At 42.3% G+C, this 27,865-nt stretch overlaps 1 long non-coding RNA gene and 1 pseudogene across 1 annotated transcript; both read right to left on the bottom strand.

Moving 5' to 3' along the window:
- Positions 1-32: 32 nt before the first annotated feature.
- LOC132569492 (uncharacterized) lies at positions 33-25,785 on the bottom strand. The gene is made up of 3 exons (XR_009555267.1): positions 25,642-25,785; positions 8,745-8,832; positions 33-718 (listed from the first exon to the last, which is right to left on the bottom strand). It is a non-coding gene; the product is annotated as an uncharacterized LOC132569492 (long non-coding RNA).
- LOC132569843 (small nuclear ribonucleoprotein F-like) lies at positions 14,358-20,373 on the bottom strand (annotated as a pseudogene).
- Positions 25,786-27,865: the final 2,080 nt, after the last annotated feature.

The following is a 27,865-nucleotide window of genomic DNA, read 5'->3' as shown; positions in this document are numbered from 1 at the left end:
TGCAGAGCATCTGAGAAACAAAGACCCAGAAATTGATCACTATAAAAGCACGTTCTCATAAACATTGTGCTTGTTTTTATTTCAGAGGAGGAAATCTGAATTAGGGACAGATTACATGTTACATACAAGTGTGCATAACAAAGCCCTGGCAGATGTACTAAATGAAAAGCAGCCCCAGGAGCCTGTAGTTCCAAGTGGAAGAGCTATGGGTGAGGGGTGTTTAACCTTTTCTCCATTGATTTTTTCTTTCAAAATCTCTCCCCCGTTGAGCTGCTTCCCAGCAGAGCTCCAGGCATGACTTTACCTTTTAAAACATACATCTGGAACTCCACAGGAAAGCAGCTGGTAGGGAAGGGACTAGCTCCTCCCTCCCCCAGTCATTCTTCTGCTCAAAATCAAAAACCCCAGGGACATTCTTTCATTTTATACACACATTTGTTTATAACACAGAATCTGTTCCTTAGAGGCTTGGCTCCCAGGTATGTGACGGCTCCTGCCCACTTGGCAATTCAGTGCTGCTGCTTGCCTCTGTCAGGTCTTCCTCTTCATCTTCATGCTGCAAAGAAAGCTCATATGGTTTTGTTGTCTTGCACAGCTTTGCCCACCGCCATTTCATTATTTGCCTGAAGCGTTCCTCTTCTAATTTTTGCTTTTTCTTAAGCTCTAGCTGCTGCAGCTGTTCTTCTAACTCAAGCCTGATCTGCAATTCCTTTCCCCACTATTGCCAAAAAAAAAGGAAAGAGTTACTTCATTAGACATCTCAGTAAAGGCAGGAACATCAGACTTAATAACTCAGCAGGAAGTAGAGATAATTTAAAGACAGGAATTTAGGAACTGGGCATCAGCATGATCAGTGATGAATCATGCATGATTATTAGGAGTAACATCTACCCTGCAGAATGTCTTCATTCATTCCCTAATGCACTGTTGGGCAGCCCACAGACTCTTGACAGGATTATCAGCAGCTCTGGTTGGTTTCTTTCAAAATAAAGTTCAATGTTCAATGACAATAAGCGTATCAAATGTCTGAAAAGCAGGTATAAGATCTACATAATTATTATATTTCCAAACAGAAGTTTATCTCATTATTTTAAATGATCTGCCTTGTAAAGTGACACACACGTGACTAGCAAGTGCAGAGCTTTTGGTCATCCAAGCTAGCTGTGAGGTTCAGTCAAGATAGGGAATTGTCATGCTTCCCAATATGCCAGGAACTGTTACCTGAAAGTGAAATGTGGGAAAGACGAAGTCAAAAGGCACACAGCCGGTGCCATCAGCATCACAAAAGAAACACAACACATCTGCCAGCTGTGGCCTGGCTACTGCTGTATGCATACAAATTTATGCAAGTTATATTAATATTATGCACATTAAAATGTGCAGATCACCTGCCACCCTCTGGCTCATAATTCATTTCCAAAATGGTTCTCAGTGCTGAAGCCATTCCCAGTCAATGTTTTATCACTTGTTTCTCATATTCCAAACCAGAAATGTGTTATTTTTTCCAGTGAGAAAATGTTCATGAAGCCAATTTGGTGTCAGGATCAGCCAGGTATCAGTCAAACAAACTTCTCTGATGAAATCACAAAGTTTAGAAAAAGCAAGCCCCAATCTATGTGTGAACAGTCTTGCCAGAAATGAGGGGCTAATGGTTACAATATGGCAGATACAGAGTATTTGCGCAGGTAAATTCTGACTTCTTTCTTCCGCTCTCCAGATATTTAAACTTATTCCCACTGAGTATCATAACAGGGAGTGTATTCTCAGTCCAGTTCAAGGTTGTGACAGTTGGGAAGGTATCCATTTGAGGGCCTAGATGTTGATTGCCTTAGCAATGTGATAACTGAGCAAGCTACACAGGTTACACAGATTCTAAGTTAGCTGCAAAAGTAAAAATATTCCCTCCAAACAGCACCCCTCTACAACAGACATCAGAAATACAATGTATTTCAAGAACAGAATGGCAGCCATCCCTGACATGCCGTTTTAACATTACCCCACTTAAACTGCAGAAGTAGCCATACTATAGCTTGGGAAACTCATAACGTTCCAAAGCACGTTAAATGATATCCACAAGGTTTATTAACTTCTACAGCATTTTTCCATGATCAAAGCACTCTACAACTCTTAGCTTGGTTATATTTTAGAACAAAGAGACAGATTGTATGGACAACTAGTGGCTTGCACAAAATTAATGAGGTTCAAAGCTGAAGGCTACTTCATATGTTATTGTATACAGAAGACATTTCCATGCAGACATTAACATAAAACTTTAGCTTGTTATTGTCATGTGGGATGATCACACGTGAGTTTTCTATCTACAGTATGTACATTCAATGTGCAATATGCTCAGAAACCAGGCATAAATTCCCAGTGAAAAACCTGAATGCCTAATAGTTCCTTGACAACATATATGCAGATTACTTGTTAATTCTCACACTTAACTGCTAATAATGGAATGTTGTAATGCTTGAAGCAAAATGAGTAGAGTATCCCAAACTCCTCACTGAATTTCTCAAACTCAGCACCTTGCTTACGGTTACCATTTTTGGGCTTCAGGCTTATTGCAGCTCCTACAGATTATCTTTTTTATGTGGTACAGAACTAAACCACATTAATTTTGCGTGGTGGGTATTTCATTTGAACATATATTCATATGGTGAGTTCTGATATATAAAGAACTTCTGAAAACATGAGTTTGCCCTGATTTTCAAAACACCGGATCTCACTACTCTTATATGAATTGTTCTCCACATGAAATAAAAAAGTAGCCATATCAAAAGTGGTGTGAAAATCAGTCCTCCTCACATGAGTGGCAGAAATGCAGTGGTCAGAAGCACCAACTATGAGGGTGATTACAGAAGACATTTGGAAGAAAAGGGACAGAGTTAGCTGTTGAGTATGAAACCAGGAATGAGTGTGGGAAATCACAAAATGGCAAGATAAGAAAAAGAAGTAGCGACAGTGGAGGGCGTTGTGATCTATTGGGTGTGAAGAATTGGCCTTGTAAGCTGCCCTGAGCCTGCTTTGGCAGGGAGGGGGGGGTATAAATTGAATTAAATAAATAATAAAGAAGAGAGTATATGGAAGCTGTTGAGAAAGAAAATGCTCCAGTGATAAGATTATAGCCTTGAGTTTTGTTGAGAAAGGCAGATTGTAAATACTGGAAAACTGACTGACAGACAGACTTTTGGTTTTCAAAATGCAGACTTTCTTTATAAAGGAGAATTATATGCACTCATCTTTCCTTCATAAACTCATGGTCTAGCCAGCTGTTCAACACAAGCAAAAGGAGGAGAGGAATCAAGTGCAACCTTTGCCAAGAGCACCGATTATGGCCTCTGTAAAAATACTGTGCAGGAAAGACAAAAAGTCTTTAGTGCTGCAGTCAAGGAGAAGTTCATATCTCTTGTTTTGAACCTCCACAACAGCATCATTACTGCATTAATGGAGGCCCTGAAGGGATGGTCTTATGCGTGAAAACTGCAGCTCAGAGTAAAACTGCAATAAAAGTGTGTCATTTATTAAGAAAGAAGTGCAGCTTAGGTTTAAAAAGGAGGAGAAAGGAGAAAGGGTTTGGAAATAACGGTCACATAAAAAGAGGTGATAAGGCTCTGATGCATAAGGGAAGCAATTTCAAATTCTGAGAAAACTGGTTTTGGGAAGTTGATTTATATGATGGGATGCCCACAATTACATTAGGGACTGGGCAATCTTAAAAAGTGAAATGCCTTTCCTCTAACAGAGTACTGTAAGCAAACTAGCAGCTTGTAGGCATGTTTGCCATGGTTACCATTATTACCACTTAACAAAGCTGCCCTGAGTTCTAAAATATATCCTAGTGCACTTTGTACTTTTGCTGTCTACAGAGTAGGAAGTCAGTGGAGAATTAACTCTAAACCCATATTGAATATATTATAAAAGGTATGATTCTTTCAGCCCCCACAGGCACAATAATAGCAGTTGTAGAAAAACTTGGAAAGAAAGAACATTGAGTCAGGACAGTTACCTGAGATTTGGCAAGAATAAGTTCCAAATCCCAAATGTTACAGAATGTGTTCGAATTGTATATGACTGTTATCATTAATAAGAACGTTTATACCATTTTCAAATGTCAACTCCATCACACAAGAGATAGGGAAAGCTGAGAGCGACTGTTGAAGACAAACTAGCTCACTTCATATCTGAATGGGGATTTGAACTTTTTTCTTCCATAACAAATCTAACTCCATTGTACCATACTAGTCCCAGAAGAATAAAGTCAGACACAGAAATTGCTTAACATATTATTTTTAAAGAAACCAAGAGAAGCAGAAAGAGTAGCACTACCTTCCACTCTATTGCACCTAAGATTAAAATTTCAAAAGTAAAGATGCAGTGGAAGTACTCACTAGAGAGTCTCTCAAATGAAGGATGGCAGTTACTGTCTTTGGAGCCATGATGTCAGACACATTCCTTAATATAAGCAGTGCTATAAGAAATCCTGATTGTTCAAAGCAGTGAGAAGGTCTTGGCTTAAAGCTTGGGATAAGTGAAGCTAAAATAGAAAGGGTCTTAGGATAAGTGAGGCTAAAAGAGAAGAAAGCTTGGGATAAGTGAGGCTAAAAGAAAAGAAAGAGCCCCCTAGGGACTGGGTGGAGGCCGTGGTCTACATGGACAGGGCAATAAAGTGGTGAATTTGGGTAGTGCCAATGTACTGTACCCAACACAGTATCAACACCCGCCTCACCGAACACAAGAGACCCTGTCGCTTGTTTCAGCCAGAAAAATCAGCTGTAGCTGAACATGCACTTCAAGAAGGAGACCACGTCATCCACTTTGAAGTCCTTTCTACGGTCTCACATTATCATACCCGCCTGAACAGAGAAGCTATTGAGATTGCACAATTTTAATAGAAAGGAAGAAGGCATTATCATCCACCAATCTTGGTACCCAGCTCTGCAAAACACCCTACAGACTATAAATTGCAGAAAGTCACAGAACAACCAGAACATTCCACAGAACAATCAGCACAGTCAACAACCATCTTCCTTATCTTCCAACCCCTTCCAACCCTCCCAGCAGTTAGCACAGAACAATGGTCACATTCAACAGCCAGTTTCCTTATCACTACCCTTCCAGGAAGCCCCACCAAACAATGGGCACATCCACAAACCAATTGCCCTTTCACCACACCCCCTCCAGCCTAGAAATAGCAGCTCTCCAGCAGCCCTGGCCCCACTCAATGCACAGCAGCCAAGAAGGTCAGAGCGCCTGCTCCGGCTGCAACACCACTGAGGATGTTCTCCGCAGCTGAGAACAAAACGTCTGGAAGGAAAACTTTCTCCAGTAGAACACGGTGTCATGGGTGCTGGGGACCCCGCAGAAGAAGCGGAGCCTGCAGAAGAAACTGTGCCCCTGCCACCTGCACCAGTGCCCTGGCCACCTGCACCAGTGCCCCTGCCTCCTGCGGGAGAAGACCTAAGCCCCCCTGCCTGGCCCTCTCGGGTAGCTCGGGTGCATGACCGCCTTCGTCAGGACCTCAGGGATCGGAAGAGGGCGGCACGCTCACGAGCAAGACGCTCCCTGAGCCCTGAGTTTTGAAAGGATCCTGGCTCTTCTAGGAGTAAGGATGCTTGAGTCTCAGCAGGATCCTGGCCGCCCTCTGAGTCAGCACTTAGCCCAAATGGGCAACAGACAGCAGAGGGCTATATAACTGAGGGCTTTGGGAGGAGGCTTTGTGGAAGCAACTAGTCACTTACCTGACGCTCTAGCATCCACTTTGGCTTCTGACTTTGGCTTCTGGACACCCTGACTTTGGCTTTGACTTCTGGGCCCCCCGACTTTGGCCCCTGGACCCCTGACCTGCGATACCTGGACTGTGATTTGGCTTTGGCGCATCGGACCCTCTTTGCTCACCAGCTACAGACCTTGGACTGACCCTGGACTTTGCCTGACCCGGCCCCAGCCCGTGACACACGGCACTTGAGCCCGAAAGATTCTACAAACCCTAATAAAAATTTAAGGTAGTATGAAAGAGATGTTATTTCCCATCATGTACATAACCATGACTTTTGTCCCACTTTCAATGCTAGTCAAACAGATCTGCAGGACTGTGAAGCACTGCAGAAATTTGTAAAAGCTGCAAACAAACAGAATTACAGAATGAGCATCCACAGCACAACTAATATAGCTTGTACCGAATAACTCTCATTTCCCTGGAGGTGAAAAAAAAATATTACTTGCCTCCAGCCCAAATTACGGATTTTTGTGTTTTCGAAATGGAACATCTAGATCTACAAGAGAAATAAGACTCATAGACACCAATCACTCACACCAATCACTCACACACAGCAGGACAGTGCATGGCAGCTAGGGCCGGTTCCAGGTGTGTGTGGCAGAAGCAGACAGAGTTTCCAGGGCCTCCATCCCTCTTTATTTGTCCTCTCATTCCTTCCACCCATTCTCTTGCCTTCAACCTGCTTGAGTGTCCTTCCCCTGCTCATGCTCACAACCACCTGCACCACCCACAACCCTTTCCCTGCTGGTGCTGAGCAAGGCATGCAGCTGAAGCCATGTGGTAGAATGCTAGCAAATGAGTGAGTGAGACATTGGCAGCAGTGGGCCATGCCAAAGAAGCCCTGGGCCACAGCAGCTGTTCCATTTCAGGGTATGCTGACAGCAGCCTTGAGAGCAACCAATGAGACTACTTGTTATCTGTAGCTGGGTATCTGAAATTCGATGCATAAATGAAAGTTTGCAAAAAAATTCAAAATTAAATAAGATTTTGATGCTGAAATTTGACCTTGAAATATGACATTCACACATTGGGAGTGAAACATGATATAGTACATGTTTTCATGTATTACACGAATTAGCACAGTTCAGTTGCAATACATCTGATCTGTTGCTGTCAAATATTGACTGCAACCACATGTCAGCTATCAGATGCTGTTAAATGCTGACAGTCAGATGTTCACATCTGCGTGTCACCTGTCAGATCTTGTAAAATACTCATTACTACAGTGTGTCAGCTATGAAACATCACTAAATCCTGACTGTTATATGTAAGCTACTTGCAAATGGTGATTCGTACTCAAGCTAGAGGCCAGATGCTCTGAAAGTTTGAACTCTCTGCAAAATCTTTCAGTGTTAAACATAGTGCTGCTGAATATACTGTTACTTACTCCCTACTTCCCTGAGCAGCAAGAAGTTTCAAGGGCACCTGGAGAGGTGGCCTAAAAGTTACCTAAATAAATAAATAAAACCTGCGTTTGGTTCCCTTTGGAAGAGATAGCACTAGCAAAGACTTTTGTAGTGTAGTGTTAGCTTTATTAGCCAATTACAAACAAAGCACAGCTGGAGGCAAAGAGGCATTCCCATACCCCACATCAGATCCACAGAAAGAGGAAGCTCCTGAACCCCAGAGTGCTTCTGCAAACTCTCAGCTGTCTCTGTTGGCCTATCTCTATTTCTGTTGAAAACCTGAACCTGCTGTTTCTTCAGATTTTCACTCCTGCCCTTTTTCCTCATATGGGAAAAGTCACCTCCCAGTTGTCATGAACTATCAGTGGATCATCTCCTAACAATTAACACCCATCAAGGAATATTTTTATCTCATAGACTTCCACAAGCTGTGTCAATTCAGGTCAAACACCCATTCAAATGACTGACTGCAAAACAATATTCTACAAACTATTCAGAGAATATTCACCCTCCAACTTAGTGAAGAAATTTATCTCCTGGTGAAAATGTGCAGAAGGCTGGGATTCAAATCAAACTGTGCAGTTAGCATATTAGTTTCCATGGTTCTGAACTGTTTTTGATGCCTGCATACCTGTTTAGTATATCAACTTTGCTGTTAGAAATTTAATGTTTTTCTTGTGGACCATTTTTATGTACGTAACAGGGCAAAGATGATTAATTACATTCACAAATATACATAAAACCTACTAGTGTATTTTTGCTTAATAGAAATGATGTCTTAATGTGGTGATCTTTCTGTGGCTATTTTCTAATAAGTAATAGCGGCTTTCTTGTGTCATAGTACCACATCCAAACTTTAGACAGCCTCTGAGAAGACAAGCATGCATTCACTTCCAGATGTCAAAATGCTCTGGCTTATGCACACATAACAATGCCAAGTACACACAACCATGAACTTCTGCTCAGTCATGCATTCGCATACATATGTATTCTTTTTTCAACCTTTTTGATAAGCTCCAGTTTGGTAGAGGCCTATATCAAAGTAACCTCAAGGAAAATATTACAGTTATGAATGACAGATAGGAAGGCATTTTATTCTGTTTCAGTACTGCTCTGGAAAATCCTCTTGAACAACACCATCCAAAGAACAAAGAAATGGGGAAAATAAAGTCAAAAATGAATAGGGACCATAGAGATTCAGGGATTTGAACTTTTTTTTTTTCTTTTAAAGTTTTTTTTCCAATAAAACAATTAAAATAGACTTTTTTTGATCTATCAAGGATAAAGTGCAGACTAAGTGAAAACTAAGCCCAGCAATAAGGATCTAATTCATAGGAATGTACTTTATTATATCAGTGTTTCACTTGCATATCAGGTCGTTATCAGACTGAATCATGCTTTGGTTAAATTATTATTTTAAAATAACAGAAGGCATAACTCCGAAAGTTAATTAAAGGGCTGTAGAGGTTTATTAGCTGATAACCATATTGACAAATTGTTAATTTTGAAATACACAGCATTAAATGTAAGCAAATGCACATCTGAAAACCTGTTCTTACCTGATACTCAATTATTCTTCTTAACTCCATATCAGTACGGGTAAAGAAATCTGGCAGTTTTGCTACCTGTGGTTGCAAAAATTTTTCCCTTTAGGAAAGAGAAAGAAATCTGTTATTCATCCTCAGTGTTGCACCTATAAGAATATCATTGTTTGAATATCAGCTGATCCTGACTGACAATGCCAAGTCTACCATCTCCTTGATAAATCCCCACAACTAGAAAAGGAAGGGAACGATGACTCTTGAAAACTTACACCCTGGAAATCTTGTTAGTCTTTAAGGTGCCTTGAATCCTGCCCTTCAGCTGGTTAAGATTTCCAAAATATCAGATTTGCACATTTAACCTAAACACTGCATAAAGATTTCTTGTGGAACACTGACATAGGAAGGAGAAAGACTTAAATTTGCATAACTGTATGAGAACGTACTAAAGAACCCAGATGGATTAAATCTAAGGTTTGTCTATTTCTGCATCTTATTTCCAACACTAACTAGATGTTTTCAGAAAACCCACAAGTAGGACGAGAAAAGGCAAGCCTGTCCCTTGTTGCTGCCATCCAACAATTACTGTGATGAATAACAACATTTATTATAACCATTTAAAAACCTTCATATATTTTAATGCTCCACATTTAATTTGCATAGTTCATGTTATAATAAAGGTCCAATTTAAACATCCATTCATGTATTTTAATACTTCATATTATAAATTTTGCATACTTCATGTTGTAACAGAGGTCCAATATTGACATTCCCATATTGCAAAGAAAAAAAAGTCTATGAGCACCCAGATATAGGCCCATTTCATCAGTAGACTTCCTCAGGAGAAAATGCCTTTCTATGTTTTTTCAGGTTTAGCAGCCACTAGTACCAACCAAATGTTCATATTCTTCTTACCACATCTTTTCTCTCATTCTGGAATAAACCAAACTAATGATAGCAAAAGATAGCACAAAGCTGAATGGAACTAAAAATTGTGAAGTTTCTATTTCAGTAAAAAATTTACCACTCCAAGACACTTAAGTATGTATGTTTTATATAGCAGCTAGAGCCAGTTCAAACTAATTCATTTAACCAGATGCTCAAGCCTTTGGGAGTTTGCTGGCCAATAGCCCTCTATGAATATATTCAGCAAGCTGTTCTTAGATGGCCATTAGCTCTTATTTTCTTTATAATTAATTTTAATGTCGAGCAAGCCCTTCTTTATGCAGCAATTTTAGCTCAGAACACTTAAGCGCATGATTTTAACCAGGCCAGTACTATGCCTATCCTGAATCCAAAGCCTCTTAGAATTTACTGGCAATTGCCCTATGCAAGAGACTGAAATTTAAGGGCCAATTCTAATAATGCCATGCAGCTGTGTGTTACCAGTAGTTGTTTAACTTCCATTGATGGTCCCATTTACTGTAATCCCTTTCCCTTGTTACATTGCCTCTATTGAGGATTTTACATTGAGTAGATGCACAATATTGTAATTATGTATAAATTCATGTATAAAATATAATTGTTACTTTGTAGTGAGTGTTCCAGTTGGTTATGGGGTTTCAGCCTAGAAGAAACTGTTGTAAATCTAGAAGACTTTTTTTTGGTCAATGTTATGCCTTTAAGGTAACACACAGTTGCATGGTATTATTAGAACTGAGTGGACGTCAACATGGCAAATGAGGTTCAATGTAACCAAGTGCAAAGTAATGCACATTGGGGCCAAAAATCCTTATAGATACACATTGGGATCTGAACTGCCAGAGACTGACCAAGAGAGAGATCTTGGAGTCATGGTAGATAACTCATTGAAAATGTCGAGACAGTGACCGATTTCGCACTCACCTTACTCCGTCCTCACGTCCGTCTTCTCCGTGTGGCGTCCTCCTGATTTCCCACTATTTGCATTGGGGCTGCAGCAAACATTGCGTTTTTCGCACAGCAAATGGAAACTGGTTTTTAGCAGTTCCCGTTTGCTGCGCAAAAACCGCAGTGTTTGCTACAGCCTCAACGCAAATAGTGGGAAATTGGGAGGATGCCGCACAGAGAAGACGGACGTGAGGGCGGAGTAAGGTGAGTGCGAAATCAGTCAGTGTGAAAATACAATTTAAAAAAGATGAACACTATGCTGGGGATTATTAGGAAGGGAACTGAAAACAAATCAGCCAGTATCGTAATGCTGCTGTATAAATCAATGGCACAGCCTCATTTGGAATCTGTACAATTCTGGTCATCACACCTCAAAAAAGATATAGCATTGGGAAAAGTGCAGAAAAGGGCAACTAGAATGATTAAAGGGCTAGAACACTTTCCCTATGAAGAAAGGTTAAAAGAAATAAACTGAGGGTTGGCATGAGGTTTATAAGATTATGCATGGGATAGAGACAAAGTACTTTCCTCCCTTTCTCACAATACAAGAACTCACGGGAACTCAATGAAATTGCTGAGCAGTCAGGTTAGAACAAAAAAAGGAAGTACTTCTTCACCCAAAGGGTGATTAACACTTGGAATTCACTGCCACAGGAGGCAGTGGCAACTACAAGCACAGACACCTTCAATAGAGGATTGGATAAACATATGGAACATGGGTACATCAGTGGCTATTAGCCACAAAGTATAGATGGAACTTTCTTTCTGGGGCAAGTATGCTCTGTATTCTTGGTGCTTGGGTGGGGGGGAAACAGTGGGAGGGCTTCTAGTGTCCTGGCCCCACTGGTGGACCTCCTGATGCCACCTGGCTTTTTGGCCACTGTGTGACAGAGTGTTGGACTGAATGGGCCAATGGCCTGATCCAGCATGGCTTCTCTTATGTTCTTATTGGCTGAACATCCTTTTAATACCATCATAACAGAGAATAACCACTTCAGCACAAATGGACAGTCAGCTGATGGTTAATTAATGAGTTCTTATGTAGGGATGAGAACAAACCAGGAAAATGCAGCTCATTTTGGTCTGTGTTTTGTGGTGTGCATGGTTTGTGAACCACAGACGGTCACCACCTTTTTTGGTGCTAGATGAACTGATTTAGTTTGTGATGCAGTAGACCCCTGTGTACTAGAAACACCAAACTCACAGGGGATCTCCAGCTGACTCTCCTCTACCTTCCCTTCAAGTTTGGTGATTATTAGATTTATGGGGTCTGAGTTATGGCCCCGCAAAGAAGGTAAACCTTCCTCCATTGTTTCCAATGTTCATGAAATTTCCAAAGTTTGTGAAATGTTTGTACCAGGCACCCTTCCATGAACATCGCTTCACAAACCACAAAGCAACCCAAATTCATGAACCTTTACTTCATGAGCCAGTTTGTGCCCATCCATATTTTTAGGCATCCAGGACATCTGCAACCCATTTAAGAAATGTTGGAAATGATCCACCCTTTCCAACATGAGCAGCTATACATAGGTGGATATCTCCAGGGTGAACCTGGAATAACTCTGGTGTTCAGCCAGGTGCTCATAAATACCAGAACCACTGTGTAGTGTCCCCAGCTATAGGAGTATGATGCCCATGCTTTCCACACATAGAGGGATCCAGCTGTAAGAGGACCCCTTGCACAAGCCATCTGTGTAGCCTGTGCAGGCAGCCCCAGGGAGAACCAGAGTTGCTTGCTCATGCCCCTTGGCAAGAATACACTACTTCATGGTTTATTTTAGCCACTGAACTTTGACCCCACTTAACTTCCCTCTTAAGAGGCCCCAACCATGCTAGCAAAATAGATCCTTCTTTTATAATAATGGTGCTGTTGTTCAACTGTATATCTACTGTTTTTCTCATTAATTTGACCAAATTTGACCAAAACCCATAATCCTAACATAAATGCAATATAATAGAGGATATCTCCTATCATTTCCATTGGTCATCAGTAGAGGTACTTTTTATAGGTCTAACCAAAAGTGTTAGTATTGTTTCAAATTGCATCCTCAGTATGAATCTCTAAAGAGAAGATTTGTTTGTAAAGACAATGTCTATTTTCTGCTTCAATGGAAATATTGCAATTCAAATTTTCTGCCTATTTATACCAAAACAACTGATTTCATTGTAACTTTCTATACTTTTATCTTATTTGTTTCAACTTCTACATAATTTACACTGAGACATGCATAGATTTAAAAGTCAAAAATAGCATTGCTTGTGTCATAGATGCCTCCTGATCTTGCCAACTTGACACTGTTTTTGACTACTTGGTTGGTTAAATTCCACTCAGCCTCTTAGTCCAGTATCAGCTACCTCTATGTTTTGTGAAGTATAATTTGAGCTGGAGAAACCATTCGAATTGTTTTCCTTTGGTATTGATTTTGTAGCACCTGAAGTACAATCAATTGTGTGCTAAGCATGCACACACAATAAATCTGAATTGATTTAAAATAAGCCTGGTAAGCAGAGACTGATTTGGTGCATTGTGACTCACAAGAGAAAACTGCAATATCTCCCATGAAGCAGAAAATAGACATAGTCTTCCCAATCAAATTATCTTTTTAGAGATTCATTACAAGGATATAACTTGAAACAATCAGTTCATTTTTGGTTATGACTGTAAAACAGTACCCCATTATTGAAAACCAATAGAAGAGATAGCAAGCCTCCTCTTTTATATTACATTAATACATTAGAATTTGAGGTCCATAACAAATTAATGAAAAATATCAGAAAGAAGGGCATGTTATAGCCCTGCTTGATCAGACACAGGGACAGCAGTGATGATTTAGCTATGTCTTCTGTGCCTTCCTTATGCAAACCTGTCTTCCAGGGCCCATGAGTAGAAGATGCTCCTTCTAGTTTGTCATTAAAGAGCTTCCAATAAATGTGTATACTCTGCTAAAAGAAAATTCTCTGCAGGCTAGATCCACTGAAGAGAACAGATATGATCTTTAATATTCACAATCATCCAGTCACTCACAACACACTAATTTGTAAAATGAATACAACAACAATATAAATGCAACTTACAGTATAAACACTGCACATTATATCAAAAGTACAAACTCAGTGATCCACTATTGTAAGACTTTATCTCTTTCTTTCTGTGTGTGTGTTCTGACTTATGGTGAGCATATGAATTAATGCCCTCTAAAACATCCTGTCATTAATAGCCTTGCTCAGGTCTTGAAAAATGAGGGCAGTGACTTCTCTTATTCAGTCAATTCATCTAATGTTGAGTCTTCCTCTTTTCCTAGTGCCATCAACTTTCCATAGCATTATTGTCTTTTCCAGCAACTCGTCTCCTCATAATGCCTCAGTACAATAGCCGGTTTAGTCATTTTAACTTCTAGGGAGAGATCAGGCTTGATTTGGTCTAGAACCCATTTGTCTTTCTGGCACTCCAAGTATTTATAAAACTCTCTTCCAACATGACATTTCAAATGAATCAACTTTCTTCCTGTCAGCTTTCTTCATTATCCAGCTTTCATACCCATATGTAGTAATAGTGAAAACTATGGCATGAATTAACTTGATCTTGGGAGGAGGGGATTAACTTGGTCTTGGTTGCCAGCAACACATCCCTAAACTTAAGTATCTTTCTGAGCTCTTTCACAGTTGCCCTTCCCAGTCTCAGTCTGGTTGGATTTTCTGGTTGCAGTCTGTCTTTTGGTTGATGATGTAGCTCGAAGTTGTGTAATTCTCCAGTAGTTTATTCTCTCATTTCTCCATCTTCATCCTTCTCCTCCATACCCCGTATATAAAGGACATCATTACACCTTATCAGAACTTCACTAAGGTAAGATGTCCAGATAATACACCATCAATATATTCTCCTGTATTTGCAAGCTGCATGTTCATGTAGCAGTCAACAGAGACAAGGTAGCCCTTGTATTCCACCCCCCACTTCAGCTTCACCCTCACAGACTTCCCAGTCAGCCAATTTGGGCTTTGGATTGAGAGGCAAACTCAACCTGACCCAGCAGGAGGCAAGTGCAATAACAAAAATTACCTGCTTGGCAGCATGTGTGCCCACCAGAGGCCAGGAAGTATTACTTTTGTCTTCTTGATGTTCTGCTGTAATCCTGCTTTGCCACTTTCTGTGTTAACCTTCATCACGAGTAGTTTCAAGTCTTCACTATTTTCTGCTAGTAATGTGGTATCATCTGCATATCTCAAATTGTGAATGTTCCTACCACCAATTTTCATTCCACCATCAATTAAACTAACCTAGTTTTCCTTATGATATGTTCTGCATATAGATGGAAGAGAAACAGGAATAAAATACATCCTTGTTTCATTCCTTTGCCAATTGGAAACCGTTCTGGTTTGCCATATTCTGTAATAACAGTAGCCTCTTGTACAGAGTACAGGTTGCACATCAAAACAATCAGATGTTGTGGCATACCCATTTCTTTTAAAAACAACCACAGATTTTAATAAACAGATTGATTGCTTTATTTTTAAAAATGTTTCAATTACATTTTAAATCTATTTATATGCATACCCCATAAAGAACATGCCCCCTTTTTAAAACCATACTTTTCTTATAGTCTTAGGTACATATTATCAACTGGATTTATCTTTCTTTCTAGGTTATCTTCTGATTTGTGGTTTTAGATGCTGGATAGTCTCATTGGGACTTGTGCCGGTTAAATTAATGCTTCCCTGAGTCTGTTTTGATTACTCGTTGTATAGCTGGATCCCACTTTATGGGATTTTTTTTTATACCAAAAGATGTGCTGAATTGTAATTTTTTAATTTTGAGGAAAGACTTTGTATTGACTTCCTGCTAGGCTGGTAATTTAATTTCATTTAAGTCAAAAAGTGTCAGATAATAACTTCTTCAATCTGCACTACAGTGCTATGCACTCACAGTATGGAGCTAATGTACATTAAACAATGCAGGGGTGATGAGACCTGACATCATCTAATGTAAAGTGATGCATACTTTTGAACTAACATTGAACTTTAAAAAAAAAAAATTACCGTTTGCTTTAAGTGGACAGGAGTAGTTTGCTGCAAGCCATGACATTTTGTCAATAAACCTTGTGTAAAATAGCACAATAAATAATAAGCAACTGAAACACTGCCAACACTTTCTGCAATTTCCTGCATGATCTAACCACTGGGAAATGTTATTTAGGTCACAATACCTGACATCAGCAGTGTCATGTCTGCCTCAGCCTTAATTGCAGGTTCAATTGTTCCCCAGCTACATCTTAGCTATTATGGGATTCTGATTAGTCAAAGACTTCCCTGATACAGAAGTATACTGCAAAGGTTTCTGCCGATTGCAGTAATGTTTGCTCTGCTGGACTGTCAATGAAAGACATTAAAAAAGTAGATTGCACTCTTGTTATCATGTACATGTAATCTAAATTTCTGTGACACTTTTATCTAGCCCAGTTTTGATTATATCTTTCAAAATGTTAAGAGCACAGTTACATTTGTTTTGTGTGGGTCTATGAGGGGGAAAAAACTATAGCGATCTAAGTGGAAAACACCAGAATAGTTTCAAGCATTTGCTTGTAAGCTCATCAGGGTTCCAGTTCTGACAATTATTTATGTTCCTACTTAAATTTTAGTAAGTGGCATGTCTTAAATTCAAATTAATTTTTGATATTTTGACAGCCTAAATCCTGAAGTACATCTCCTTGAATGTCAGTGGAAGGAAGCTTTTGATGCGAATATATCTCCTCACAGGGGTCATTTTGTAGAAAAATAGGTGGTGGAGCTCATTAGCATAACTCATTAGCATATTCCACCACCACCCCACCAATGAAAAGCAACCCGACACAAGAAAGGAGAACCCTGGGCGAGCAAGGACTGCTTGGGCTGGCTAGAGATCCAGCCTGCCCAAGCAGGCCTCACTCATCTTGGGCTCTTCTTGGCCACCCCCCTCCAGTCAAAAGGTCAGCAAACCACCCACTGCCCAAAATCACATAAGAAAGGGTGGTGCAGGCTTCTCCAAGGGTTAATTAGGGCTGCTGGGGGTGTGGCAAAGCTCCTGGTGGCTGGCTGGCTGTCCGCTCTCCTAATCCAGGGATTGTTATCCAGCTGCACCTACTATTTAATGGACAAGGTAGGTGGGGAGGAGGAGGGAGGCTTCAGAAAGGTTCAGCAGCTATGCTCCTGTGAGCTCCTGCTGAATTCAAGGCCTGTCTTCTCATATTCTGTTGCCCTTGTCAGGCAACATATTGGTGGTGACCAACATGTATTTGAAGATGTGTGCATACACACAAAAGCTTTTACCCAGAATTAAATTTTGTTGGTCTTAAAGGTGTCACTGAACTCAAACTTTGTTCTATTGCTTCAGATCAACATGGCTACCCACCAGTTGGGATTAAGCCCAACTGAAGGTACATGAGTAGCATTCTGAGCACCAGGGCTTTTTTTGTAGCAGGAACTTATTTACATATTAGGCCACACACCCATGATGTAGCCAATCCTCCAAGAGCTTACAGAGATCTTTTTACAGGGTCTACTGTAAGCTCATGAGAGACTGGCTACATCAGAGGGGTGTGGCCTAATATACAAAGGAATTCCTGCTACAAAAAAGCCCTGCTGAGTACAATTGCTTAGGGCTGCACTGCGAATGCACATAGGGAGGAGCAGCACCACAGCTCAAGATATGTCCCCAGTATAAATATGTTCACTTAAAGGATCATAAACCTATGTGCATATATTTGTGTACATCTAGGCACCTCTTCATGAAACTGGGAACCCTGAAAAAGCAAAACCTTTACTCACCTTCCATTAAACATGAGTTCATGGAAGAATGGAGCTTGTCACTGTAATGCCCCTCCCCTGCCATGCGCACTTCATCCTCACAAAAAGGTGTGTGAAAAGATTTTTCTATATGTAGGACACTAAACAATTCTCCACCTGCAGCCTGAAGTGGCACAACAGAAGAAAAACTATATAATATGAAAGGTCTCATAGTGTAGTATAGTTTGAGGCTTGCCTAATCTTATTGAAATCAGCAGAACTAAAATGGACAAGAAACATTTAACCTATTGATCTCAACAAGGCTTCAATGTACCTGATACTGGTTTCTCTCCACCCAGCAAAATCCAGCAGTCCCTCTCATTTGTTTCTTATACTGTCATAATTTTTTGGTATCAAAAAAGGCTTTTTTTCAGGAGCTGACAAAGCATTTAAAAAACATTATATATAGTATTTTTTGCACCATAAGACTCACTTTCCCCCCCCAAAAAAGTGGAGGGAAAAGTGTGTGCGTCTTAAGGAGCGAATACTGCAAAAAATTCACACAAATGCCTCTAAATTCACACAAACGGCTCTAAAAACTAGGTGCGTCTTATGCTCAGGTGCGTCTTATGGAGCGAAAAATACGGTGTGTATGTGTATATATATATATATATATGTGTGTGTGTGTGTGTGTGTATATATGTATGTATGTGTATATAGTCAAATCTGCATATTAGCAAGATGTTCTTTAATAAAGGCTATTTAATTTTAGCTTGCAGGTATCAGGGTGCAAGAAAAAAATCAGGGTTTTTTTCAGAATCAAATATATCCAAAATAACAGTATTTCTTGATATTCCTGAATCCCATTATCAGTATGATATTTGGACTCAGTAAATATTTGGAATTCCTGAATATATTTGGGTCCATTATATCTTATGGGGACCACTGAAGTAAATTGCAAATCTCCTGGGATATATTCAGAGGTCTGGGGAGAGGTCTGAGGTAGATGTACCAAATTTACAGCGTAGCTGGTGGAGCCTCTCTTCAGCCTCCAAATTTCAAAGAGATTGGACTGGGGATCCAATGCTATGGATATCCAAAGAAGGTGCCCTCATTCTCCATTTTTTTTCCAGTGGGGAAAAATAGCAAGGCAATACAAGCCCAGCAGAATATCCCAAAGAATCTCTGCAATACAAAGGGAGGTGTAGGTAGAAGCATTTTTGCAAGGCCAGCAGCGGAACCAGTGCAATGTGCCCAGCAGAACCAGTGTCACTGTGGCAATGCTAAAACTCAACAGGACTTAAGGTCAAATCTGAGAATCTCTGAAGTAGAAACTGAGGGGATGGGCATTTCTGCAAGGACAGCAGAACTAGTTCATTGCCCAGCAGCAGAACCCAGTGTCATTGTGGCAAATCCCAGCTCAACAGGACTGATGTCAAGCACAGATTCACAATCTGAGCAAGGGAAAGGGGGATGCAAGGACAGCAGAACCAGTGCAATAGTGCCCAGCAGCAGAACCTAGTGCCTTTATGGCAAGTGCCAGCTCAGCAGAAATGATATCAAGAACAGAATCACAATCTGAGGGAGGGGAAGAGGGGGTGGCAAGGACAGCAGCACCGGTGCAGTAGTGCCCAGCTGCACAACCCAGTACCAATGTAGTAGCAGTGCAAACAAACCCAACAGAACTAACAAATGTAATACCAGAGAATCCCAGAAGGGTTTTTTTAAAAAAGCAGGGGCAGTAGAAGCCCAGCAGAACACTCAAGAGTGTCGGGTGAGCAGGCACTTTTGCCCACCTGAACTAAGGCGAGCCCGATACATGAAGCCCAGTAATGTTTTGTTTTCTTCCAAAGCCAAGGGCAGACCCAGAGAAACCATTTTCCCAGGGAAGGCCTCAGAATTAAGTGAGAGGGAAAGAGTTGTGTCCCCCCTGATCCTCCTCTCTCAGCAGAAGCACTGCACACCAACCACCAGTGCCTCAATGGTGAAAGCCTTAGCTTAGGTGCTTCATCACAAGCTCTCCCTTTCCCACCTCCCACCCCTATGAAGAAGATTGTTTGCTTCATTATTTATGGTACTCCTGTGGGTTCTGCTGGTTTGTTTTTGCACAGGTCTCCCTATCATATTCTACCCTTTCATTTCCATCAAGACAAAAAAAAATTTGTTCTGTTGCTGTTTTAATTTTATCATGCAAGTTTTGGTTTGGGGTGGCTGGTGGTGACTCAGTGAACACTCCCTGTGCTGCACTCCTATCGAGGTTTTGTAGAGGTATTTTGGCGCAGAATGGCAGTGGCGAGATTGGTGGGGCATTTCTGTGCCAACTGGTCAATGGCCCTGCTACTTCTTTCTAGTCTCATTTTAATTTGGGAACAGAATTTCACTTCAACTTCCCAGTGCAGACTAAGAGAGGATCCAGGCACAAGTATGTGCTCACTTTAGTCACACTCAAAGTCCAGGACTGAGAAGCTGAAAAGTGGCCACTGGAATGTTGACCTTCGGGAAGACCAACTGCTCAGCTGCCCAAGGAAGCAGACATGAGAGATGCGAGCAGACAATATCACCTGCATGGGAAGAAAACTGCTCGCTCTGCATGCTTACTGGAGGACATAAGAGGAGCCTCTGGGTCATGGCAGAGAGGTCCGGCCAGACCGCCTCCTTCATGGCCCAGTAGCTCAATGGATGGGTGGCCTGGAACTCATAGGGCTTCACAAGGCAATCTCTTACCATTACAGTCACTGTATCCTGTCTCATGTGCCTACTACTCCCCGGGGGGCTGAGAAGCCACCCAATGAGTGCCATCTCAGAGGTCATTGTGGTGGTAGCCACAGGAGGATGCCTAGTAGGGGAAGTAGGTGATGAACAGCTACAGAGCTGCGTTCATCCCCTTTTCCTCAGCTTGCGCCAATGTGGTCTGCGTGGATTCAGCTTGCTGGGAAAGCTCATCTTTCCAGTTAATGAACTGGTTGGACGACTCAGCAATCTTGCCCTTGATGCACAAGTTTGTTTTGGTTACCAGCATGTAGACTTTTTGCTGTGTGAGAGGCTGATAGTAGACCTTGAGTCCATCTTGCAGCCCTTTTACCAGCACACAAACTGCTGGAACCACATCTGCACATCCTGCCTTGGGCTATAGGCAGGGCCAGTGCGTGGGAGTAGGCAAAGTAGGCAGTTGCCTAGGGCGCCGCCTCGCCTGACGCATGACTCTGGCTCCTGACCACTGTCACCTTGTCCTCCCATCACCAAGCTGCCCTCAACAAAGCCAAGCCACCTCCCTCTCCTCGATGTGTGACATGGCCTCCCACCTCATCCTATCCTACCCCCCTTCTTCCTAACATGGCCGGCAAGCACTTATTCTCACAAGTATTTTATAACAAAACATTTTTTTGAAAAATTAAAAATCAGTAAATTAAAAATGTGAAAAGTTTCAAGTTTGGCATTCTTCCATTTCTCCATATTTTTTTAATGGGGGGGGGGGGTGCTAGTCGGTGATTCGCCTAGGGCACCAGAAAGCCTAGGACCGGCCCTGGCTATGACTGTCTATTGAAGGGGCTGTAATTTCTCTAAGTAAAAGAGGATATAGGCCAATGGATGAATTTATCTGGGAAAATGCATTTGATACTAATTAGTGGCCGGATGTGTGTGGAGTCAGTATCTTGGTATGTGGCTGCATAATTATACAAAAATGCTGTAAACAAGTCGATGGTCCCAGGACATCTTCCCAAAACATTTGGTGTCCTCAACGCATGTCCCAATGAGGATTTGGAAAAACAAGGCCATTAATCTTATTTCGGAAGAGGACTTTGGCAATGCCCTTATATGGGGCTCCAATGTGTCCAGAGTGAAGGAATGTTGCAAAGCAGCCTGGATTCTATAGAATAATATCAATGCCTGTCTATACCTGTTGGGGAGAGATGAGATTGATAAGGAAGCCGAAGTGATCTCCTATAGAGGGGCTTCTATGACAATTATCCCAATATCGTAGTGAGATAGAGAAAAGAGGAGGGGGTGATTGCCAAATGGGAAAGCCTGTCAGGAACTCAGGCTGGACACAGAGAGGAGATTTCTATTAAATGGATTTGTTAGATTTCCCTAATAGGCTAAAGAGCTATAGTGAACATCTAATGGTTAGGAAATCATAGGGCAAGTATACAGTGGCCATATAGAATGCATACACACCCATACATAGCCTTTCCCTTTTATATACATATAGATAGATGATAGATAGATAGATAGATAGATAGATAGATAGATAGATAGATAGATAGATAGATAGATAGATAGATAGATAGATAGATAGATAGATAGATTCACATATGAGTAATATTCCTGGTCTCACGTGTCATTGTCTCTCTCTCGGCTTGACTTCGCGAACGAAGATTTAAGAAGGGTGCAGTAGTCCACATCTGCTGCAGGCTCGCTGGTGGCTGACAAGACCAATGTGGGACAGGCAGATCCGGCCACAGTGGCTGCAGGGAAAAGTCTGATTTGGGAAAAGTCTGCAGGGAAAAGTCTGATACGTGTCATTGTATTATGATACATTACGATATTATGCTTTATTATGATATATACATGTATTAAGGTATTGATTAGAATGGGTGAGATAGGGTTCCCAGGCTTTCATGGGAAATTTTTTTCCCAGATGGGGGTTCCCAGGCTTTCGTGGGAGGTTGTTGGTCCCAGATGGGGATTTTTGCCCTTTAGGGTTCAGTGGCCTATCTGGTACTACTGTGTTTCCCTGAAAATAAGACACTGTCTTATATTTATTTCTTCTCAAGAAGACACACTAGGGCTTATTTTCAGGGGATGTCTTATTTTTATTACCGTAAGTATACCTCCACCCGCCTCTCTGCTCAGGCGCTCCCCTTGGGAGTCAACTGGCTCCCTCCTCCCCTCCCTATTCCCCACCCCTGCCCGCGCCTGGGCAGTCCAGGCCGCGGCCACCTGGGAGAGCTCTCTCTCCCTCCCTCCCTCCCCGCAGGGCTTCGGGCGCGCCTTCCGAAGGCAGTGGCGATGCGGGCCTTTCCTGCCTGCCTGCCTGACACAAAGGCTGGAAGAAGTGGGGGGGGGTGGAGCACAGGGGTCTTTCCTAGCCCCGGCAGTGGCCGTCCTTCTCCTTGGAAAGTGGCCCTGGAAAGCAAGCCCGACGGCGCCACCAGCCAGCCAGCCCGAGCGAGCCGCCTCTGAGGCTGGGCACAGAGGGAGGGGGGTGGCGACCCACCGCAGGCACAGGGCAGGGCTGGCCAGGTGGCCTGATGGGCTCTCGTCAAAGCCGATCCCTCGCCCGCAGCACCGCAGGGCCCGGGATGGGGCGGGGAGGGGCAGGGGGTGGCCCCTGGGAAGCAGCCGGATGCGGAGCGCCTCCCTCGCTGCCTCTCCCCTCCCTCCAGCGGGCGCCAGGCAAGCGCAGGGGTGCTATAAGGGTGAGCAGGCGCAGAGGTGGTGGCAGGGATGAGTGCCGGCAGCCACCGACTGCAGCCCCCCAACGGCAGCGGCGGCAGCCCTACAGCTTGGTTGCCCAGCAGCAGGGCCCGCGAGGTGCCCCCTTCTCTGGCCATCTACTGCAGCGAGGCCCTAGGTGCTGCTGCCATCTACCCTCCTGCTGCGGCGCCGGCACCATCAGGGGCCTATGGGCTGGACTGTGGGCTGGTGGAGGGCTACTTGTGGGGCGGCGGTGGGGGTGGCGGCAGTGGGGGGCGGGCTTCCTGCCCTATGGGGGGGGTCCTGGTGGCGTCGGGGCTGGGGGAGGCGGGTGGGGGCTGGCCGGGGCTGGGGCTGGACGGGCCGGTGGAAAAGTTGCTGTGGCTGTTGCGGCCACCCTACTTGTACTCGGCGCTGATCGCCATGGCCCTGCAGAGCGCGCCTGGCCGCCGCCTCCCCCTGGCATGCATCTACTGTGTTTCCCTGAAAATAAGACCTACCCAAAAAATAAGCCCATCACTAGGTCTTATCATCAGGGTAGGGCTTATATTAACAGATGCATAGAAATCCTGCTAAAGCTTATTTTTTTGGGTAGGTCTTATTTTCGAGGAAACACGGTAATTAGCAGAGTATTTGGCAACAACAGGTGGTTTTCTTATGTAACGGGGGGGGTTGGGCTTTCCAGCCAAAAGATGACGGAATCTGACTTTCTGGATTCTGATTGGCTAGACGGAAAGGGGTGCTTTCTGAATTCTGATTGGATAAATGGAAAAGGGGCTTTCTGAATTCTGATTGGACAGGAAGGGAAAAGGTGGATACTATGGAAAAGGTATAATTGGGCTTACCAAGGAGGGTGCAGTTAGTTAGTCAGTTAGCTAGTTAACAGTGAGCTTAGGAGAAGCCTCCTGAGAAGCAAGACCACTCCATACTTCTGCATAGGCAACCACCTGAAGCCATAGGAGAGGTCAGAATGAAATGCTTTTTGCTATCTTTACAATGGCTTTGCCTTTATTAAATGTAATAGGCTAAAGAACCTGAGCATAGGAAAGACTATAACCATGTAACTAAGAAGCTATGTAACCATGGGTCATGTAACCATACACACCCATGAGTCCATGTAGTCATGTAATCATGTACTCCTGTCAGAATGCTGCAGTAACTAAGATTTAAATAAATTTCCAATATATATTTCAGAACCTGAAGTCTGGTGTCTTTGTCCCTGAGGGGTGTTCTTTCCAGAGTATCTGAATAAAGATCCCCTTTTATTATATAGGGGCAGAACCCTGTATACTTTATCTGTTAACACCCCACCTTCCCTCACAATGTCGCTGGATTGCCACCACTGCACATTCAGTGACAGATACTCATCATGCACCTGAAGGGAGGTCCAAATTTTGGACTTGAAATGCACAGATCTTCCACAGGTGTGGGGCAACTGTGTCTTCATGTGGTCTCTAAATAAAACAAACCACTCTAAGTATCTTTTTCATGTGGTCTCTGGCAGCCCTGTACAATGATGGCAACACAGTTCTGCTTGGCTAGAAATTAAAGTGGGGGGGGGGAACTCTAGCCCAGGGGTAGCCAACTTACTTAATGTAAGAGACACAGAATAAACATCAGATGTTTGAGAGCTGCAAGACGTGAATATCAGATGTTTGAGAACCTCAAGACAAGGAAGGAAGGATGGATAGAGAGAAAGGGAGAAGGGGAAAAGACAGCAACTTTACCTTTAAATGTATTCTCCAAGCCACCAGCTGGCATGGCGGACTGATTAAAGGAGACAATTTTCTTCTCCAAGGTGGCCAGTGGGGGCTTTGAGAGCCACACAATGTGTGAAAGAACCACATGTAGCTACCAAGCCGCAGTTTGGCCACCCCTGCTCTAGCCTTCTAGAACTTCAGGGGGAGGAGAAACTACTGGAGGGAAAGGGGGAGAAAAGGATTTAAGCAGAAAGCAACCAAAGCAGAAGGAAGCCCCCACCCAGGCTCAAACAACAACAACAAAACTCTACAAAAGTAACTGCAAGCCTCAAAAAACTAAAGAGGGAGCCAAAAGGCCTGAGGCCTTGGCCTCGCCCCACCCACCCCCCACACAACCACCAGGCCCAACCAACAAGTAACCCCCTCTCAAAACTTAAGCCACAAGACCCAGAAAGAAACCTAAGAATAAAACCAAGGAGGGAACCAAAAGACTGAGGCTTTGGCCTCACCCCGTCCCACTTCCACAACCAAGTATAAAGAACAATTAACAGTAAAATAACAAAACTTTTTTTTAAAGTTGTTATAAGTTAAACTAGTTGCTGTCTTCTCCATACATTTGACTTTGTGGCCTCTACTTCTGAGTAGACTCTACTTCTAAATAATCTAAGATGAAAAATATAAATGTGCACACAGGCACTTTAATATTCCAAAGCTTCTACCTTTAAACAAACTGCAATATGAAACACAGGAGTGCATGTAGGCACTTTTGACATAACCTATTTTCCCAAACAGTCTGCATTAAAATGAATTCAAAAGGTCTGCAGAAAAATAAATCAAAGTGCACACAGCCACTTTTTAAAAGTTAAGAGTCTGCTTTTGACTCATAAACCAACATCATGAGAAAACAGTCTGTAATGAATTCTTTCATCCAGATTGCACACAGGCACTTTAACAAACAAAATATCCCACTTCACAGTCTTGCACTTTCAGTCCACTATTGTTTCAATGAGGTGTTAGGATAAAGAATAAGTTCATCCACATAAAGCCAGTCCACGTTAGCTGGTGTCAAACGTTTCATTGCCTTTTTCAAGACTGATGGCTTTTAAGTGGAACTGTGGAAAAAATGCACAACATTCAACAGTACAATAAATACAATAAAAGTTATACACCTTTGCTAAAAGTTGCATATTATTGCTCCTTGCCTCAAAAATCCTTTCTCTTCCTCACAAGGCTCTAGCTCATTCTTTGTAAAGACGGAGTGGGTTCTCAAAGGACCATTGTATCACTCTCTCTCTCTGTGAAGGTTGCCTTCCTGATTGCATGCAGGTGTAACAACTTCAAGTGACACTTACTAAATCTCAGCCTATTCACTACTGATCCATTTGATGCTAGTTTTGTTTTTACAAGAATGGTGAAAAGTCCAAACATAGATTCAAGCCCAGAGGGGGAAAAGTTCTTAATTTAAAAATAAATTCTGTTTCTTTCTGCTGTAAAGCCTTAGAGACATTTTCCCAACTGCATTGTCTAGTCTTAGGTGTGTATATCACACAGAATTTCATGTCATCTGCAGTGTGGCCAGCTCTCATATAATGTTCCACAATGGGGACATTTTTAATTTGATTATGAACCCTAGTTTGGTGTTCTAACACCCGTGTTCGTATTGCATGTGTGTAAATTCCTGTGTACAGGAATCTACAGGGACAGACCAACAAATAACTTGTTTGGTTGAACATGTGGTTAGGAAAGAAAATTTAAGAGTTATACCTTTAGCAGGATTTGTGAAGCTATCACCCTCAAACATAAATATGCATGCTTTGCAGTGTCCACATCTGATGCTACCTTTTACACTATTTGCTCTTTTGTTTGATTTAAGATGTCTGCTTTCACTAATATGTTTTTTCCATTTTTTCCATGCCTCATTCCTATTTCAGGTCCATTTTTACACCCTGGCAGATGTGAGATAATGTGCCAGTGTTTCCTTATTATTTTGTTGATATCATTAAAAAGTCCTGAAAACTGGAAGGCACATGTAATCTTGTCTAACTTCAGGTTTTGTAACAACTGCCCCTGTGTTCAACTTCCCTTTTGGCTTTTTGTACTATATTATTGGGATAGCCCCTGTTCCTGTAATACATGTTTTGACAGTATAGTTTCACCCTGACGTTTCTTCTATTATAGTTTTGCTTAAACTCAGGGAGCCCCCTTTTTTCTATAGTCTTCTCCATACAGGAAAGCAGGATCTGATTCGAAGTCCACAGCAGAATTTTCAGGCAGCAGAAGTCAGGTTCAGAGCAGCAGCAGCTGAAACCAAAGCCAGGCAGCCACACACTCACCAGATCTCTCTCAGCCAGCAATGGAGTCTAGCTCAGCCAAACTCTTGCTTTTATGCTCTTTGCCCATATATAGAAGAATTTTTAAAAAGAACATTTTTTTGGTGATTGGCTAAAGAGCAATGTTTCCCCCTAACCTCAAATCCAATTTCCCAAATTGCCACTGATCCGTCCTTCTTCCCTCTCATTTCTTGGGAAATGGGTGGGGGAAGCAAGGTAGTTAGCTGGACTTCACATTTGACACCAGCAACTATCTTGCAAAGTTGCGAACCTGCAATGCAATGCCATTTGCAAATGCATTGCAGTGATTAGCTCTAAGATCCCCCTAAGGTACTATTGCCATTGGGCTGCTGAGTTGCCTCTTCTCCCTCCCTCCTGTTGCCCTGGAACTAGTGCAAAAGAAGGCAAGCAGACCTAGAGGAGAGAGGTGAAAGGTAAATTTGTAGCTCTTTCAAATTCTCAAGCAGCCACTATTCGGTATTGCTGAATAAAGCTGAATAAAAGCCAAATAATGTTGGCTTTTATTGGTATCAACTATATTGGTACTGAATTATCTAATCTGTATATGGCTTAGAAAATAACCCCCCCCCCCAAAAAAAAATACCAATAAGATATTTTTCCAGGTATTTATTAAGCTTGGTTTATACTGAATGCACAATTCCTATACCAGGGTCCTTCAGAATCCTTAGAAACTATATAACAGTAGCTGTTCTAATATGGCATAGTGGCCAGAGTGTTAGAATGAGACCTGGGGCAATCCAGTTCAAATCCCCATTCTGTCATAGACTCTTTCTGGCAGACCTCACTCCAGTCACACACTCTCAGCACAACCTACCTCACAGGGTTGTTGTGAGGATAAAACAAAATAGAGGAGAATGATGTAAATTACTTCTGGTCCTCATTAGAAGAAAGGCAGGGTATAAATGAAGTGAATAAATAATATGAAGCTAGCAAGAATTTGTAGTTACTTGCATTGTACTTTACAGAGCAAGAAGCGCCCATTGCTATGAGGGGGTTAGATAAAAATATGGAGCAGAGGTCCATCAGTGGCTATTAGCCACAG

Source organism: Heteronotia binoei, chromosome 4, assembly GCF_032191835.1.
Source record: "Heteronotia binoei isolate CCM8104 ecotype False Entrance Well chromosome 4, APGP_CSIRO_Hbin_v1, whole genome shotgun sequence".
Lineage (NCBI taxonomy): Eukaryota > Metazoa > Chordata > Lepidosauria > Squamata > Gekkonidae > Heteronotia > Heteronotia binoei.
The sequence above is the reverse complement of the archived record's forward strand: the minus strand, read 5'-3'. Positions and strand labels throughout refer to the sequence as shown.